Raw genomic sequence first — 4548 nt, forward strand, 5'->3', positions numbered from 1 at the left:
AAAATGGAGAGGAGTCAGAAATGAGTAGAGAAGAGTGACCTATGGCTTATCTTAGTGGTCGTGTCCTAAAATCAGCGTGTGCTCTGATACCATCTAGTAGCGATCTGACCTCAAACAGTCAAATCTCTGTGCATAAGTGTCATCCCTGGATCGGTAATGCTGACACACATAGTACTTCGAAGGATTTATAACAGAGTAGCAATCACACACTTATTACATCGCATGTCTCAAAAGAGAACTTAATACAATAATATGGCTTAAGACCATCTAAATAAGATAACAGCGGGAGGCTTGGAAGATAAAGTGAGTCCATCAACTCCAACGGCATAGCTGAGTGCACGACAATGACCTAGCGCACCTTACTCTTCGTCTGAAAAGTCTGCAACATGATATGTTGCAGCCCGAAATGGGTCAGCACATGGAATATGCTGGCAAGATAACACAATAGAGCAACGAACAAGTATGCTATCACTACATGCATATATGGCTGCTGGAGGCTCTATGGTTATAATGTTTTTGTGAAAAGACAATTTTTCCCTACATCAAAGGAATATATTTTGTTTAACTATCATGGTAGTTGATAAAACATTGAGAATGGTACCCCCATCTCAAACCCAATTAAACAGTAATTAATAACCCAACAAATTAATTTAGAGTGATGAGATCACCATGATAATCCAAGAACCAGATACTCAAGATGTCCATAACCAGGGACACGGCTAACCATGATTAGTTTGTACACTCTGCAGAGGTTTGCACACTTTTCCCCACAAGACTGGATCTCCTCCATTGGATTTCTTGCACTACATGGTGTTTGAGAAACGGATGACCGAGACATAGTCTTTCAGAAGCATTAACTCTTTACTCTGGGTAGACAGTACCAACCTACATCCCCTACATTTGCTAGCCTACAACTGAAAGAGGTCATGCAACATACTCAACTATGCTAGAGCCCATAATAGCTTGTGGCTGCACATGGAAGTTTCTAACATGAAATAATCTTATGATCCCTTTGAGCCTAGGTGGCGAACGAAAGGACAACACTGGTATACCCCAGGTGCCCGCAACCAATCCACCCAGATGTGTATTTAAGTAGCCACGTTAAGCTAACCATTAATTAACAATCTCACATCTGTCATGGATCACTCAAACCAAACCACATCTAGGAGCATGCATGGCAACCTAAGCATAACATAGATGTAACTCCCAAGGTTTGATAATAAAAGGGAAATAGGTTCTACCTCATCATCTACTTCCCAATACCTACATGTTAACCACATCCTAATCATGCAATGTTTGAGGATTGAAACTAATGCATAAAAACTGGGTAATAAAGGGCTATGATCAATGTGTTACTTGCCTTATTGACGATCTGCAAACCCAAGAGACTCATAGTAGCACGCTTCGCACTTCGGGAATTCTATCACAAACAAAAAATAGCATACATAAGCACTCAAGCATAGATGCAAGCATAAAACTCAAATAAGAAGATCCAAATCTGAAAGTCCAACTGAAGAGCTTCAATATGCAAAAAGAAACAATCGAATCGGAGCTAAGGAACTGAAACTATGGTCAAAAGGACTTCGAATACAAATATGCTTGAAACCAAATTTTAATATTGTCAAAACCATGTTCAAGTTGATTAACCAGAAAAAGGGATTCGATACAAATATTTTGGCGTTGATTTCACTGGATTTGGACAAACGGTTGAAAAGTTGCGAAGGTTTGAAGATCACAGGCTAATCTGCGATAAAAATAATCGCGGATAGGTCCCTTGCGAAAAAACAGAAAAATAAAAAACTATCGGAGGAACGTCCGCTAGGAGAGGCAAATGAACGAATTCGTTCGTTATTAGATCTAAGCGAACAAATGTTTGAGGATTAGAACTAAACCGATAAAACCCCTAATCCTAAAAAACCGACCTAGATCTAAAACTGAAAAAACCGGAAGAACCGGTGAACCGGGCGGTTCCGTACCGATCAATGGCGGCGGCGAGGGAACTTTTTTTAAAAAAAACTTCCGCCGAAAAGGAAAAATCCTAAATAAGTAAAAAAATCTCCAAATGCCAAAAACAATTTTCACCGTCTAAATAAAATATTTAGAACAAAGTGAACATTTTCTTGGCATAAAAATGTAATTTTTGAAAAATGCATATTTTTGTAATTCAAATAAAATAGCAATAAAAATCCAAATAAAATATTTGATTTTAACATTTTTCCTCCAGTATTTCCTTTATTTTGGAGGAGTCATTTTATCTAGTCTCTTTTATTTTTAATATTGGAAATATTTTGGAGAGAAAAATAATTAAAACCAAAATGATCCTCTTCTCAATATTTGAGAAAAACTCAAATATGAAAATAAATGAAATCCCCAACTCTCTCTGTAGTTCCTTGAGTTGCTTAGAATTTCTAGGATCAAAACCCAAATTGCAAATAAAATATGATATGCATATGATGACCTATGTATAACATTCCAAATTGAAAATTTGGGATGTTATACAAAAACTTCTGAATTTTTTTACACAAGATTGATATACAAATTGCCTACATCTTCCTAATTTATTAGAATTTTTGGAATTACATAAGTATTCTCTGTATTCCGATTGCTACATACTATTCCGTTTTTGACATATTCTATTTTCTTTGCGTTGTGTGCTTATTTTGATGAATCTATTGTTTGTATTGGAGGGTATACGCCATGGAAAAGTTAGAATACAGTAGATATAATGCAAAAATAAAATATGAATGGGTTTGCAACAGTACTTAGAGTGGTGGTTTGCTTTGTTATATTAACCGATTTCACGAAGGTTTTGTTGAGTTTTGTGTGATTGAAGTTTTCAAGTTTTGGGTGAGATCACGATGGATGAAGGAATAAGGAGTAAGAAGATCCTAACCTTGGGGATGCCCCATGGCACCCCAAGTTATTATCCAAAGAGGAACAAGCAAATAAGCTTGGGGATTCCCCGGAAGGCATCCCCTCTTTCTTCTAACGACCATCGGTATTTTACTTGGATCTATATTTTTATTCATCACATATCATGAGTTTTGCTTGGAGCATCTTGTATTATTTGAGTCTTTGCTTGTTTTTATTTTTAGTTTGTGTCATCTATCCTTGCTGGACACACCTATTTGAGAGAGCCAAAATTATGCTATGATTTGTTAGAAATTTCTCTATGTGCTTCACTTAAATTTTTTGAGCAATGGAATTGCTCTAGTGCTTCACTTATATATTTTTTGAGCACGGTGTGCTTTAATATTTTTGAAAATGCTCTCATGATTCACTTAGATTTATTTGAGAGTTAGTAAATTTTTGAAGAAATTCTCTCAAGTTTCACTTAAATTATTTTGAGAGAAGAATTTTTTATGCTCATGTTCTTCACTTAGATTTGTTTGAGCTTATCAAAAGCAACATATGAAATTAGTCCCAACGTGATAGATATTTAAGAGGGATATAATAATTTTTTTCATGAAAATCATTGGACAAAATAAACTTGATTCTTTGTGATAGTTTTGTGATATGATGATAGTGATATGTGAGTTATGCTGGTAAGTAATTATGCTTTAGTAAGAATATTGGTGTTAAGATTTGTGATTCCCTATGAAAGCGTGAAAGTCAATAGTTGTGCAATGAAACTACATCCTACTTGTGATGCATTATTCGGTGTTAGTTATGTTTAATGCTCGCTTATGTGACTTTCCGTTTCTTGGTTGGATGCTTCTCAATCTATTTGCTAGCCTCCATTTGTACGGAATAGAAATACTACTTGTGCATCCAAAATCCTTAAACCTAATTTTGCCATATGAGTCGACCATACCTACCTATATGCGGTATTATCGTGCCGTTCTAAGCAAATTTGTATGTGACATCTCTAAATTCAAAATAAATTTCCTTTTTGTGTGCTCGTACCGCTCATGAAGCGGCAGGGGGTGGCCAATATTCCCATGCTAGATGTGTTATTCTCAAGATGAGTGTTTATTCACCTGTCATTGCATGAGAGTGCGGTGGTAATAGGGATGCCCAGTCCTGAAATGAAAAGGAAATTTACTTTATGTTATCAAATAAAAAATTCCTTGGAAGGTGTTGGTATGGACAACACCCATGGATACGGCTGGCCGTGGAATGTGAAAGAATGGTGGAAAAAGGAATACACTTTATTTTCTGTTTGGGAACCGCCTATTATATATCTAGCATGGAAAGTGTTGGGAATTACTCGGTTGTTTTCGTTGACGGGAAAGTATGCCTCTCAAAAAATATCTCTCAATTTAAGCTTTGAGCTCTAGCACCTCTACAAATCCCCACTTCCCTCCGCGAAGGGCCTTTTTATTTACTTTATGCAATTTTTCTTTTTATTTTTGAGTCTCCATCTTCTCTTATAAAGCACCAACTATGGGGCACTAGGATCACACTTGAGCATTGGGTGTAGCTAATATGCGAGTGTGTTTCATGAATGGATCAATGATTGAGCATGATGGGCTAGGGATAACTTGATTTAGCATTGATATTTTGAAAGACATGGTTTCTTGTTGATATGCTTGAGTATTGAAATCT

The sequence above is a fragment of the Triticum dicoccoides genome, chromosome 3A (genome assembly GCF_002162155.2).
Source record: "Triticum dicoccoides isolate Atlit2015 ecotype Zavitan chromosome 3A, WEW_v2.0, whole genome shotgun sequence".
Taxonomy (NCBI): domain Eukaryota; kingdom Viridiplantae; phylum Streptophyta; class Magnoliopsida; order Poales; family Poaceae; genus Triticum; species Triticum dicoccoides.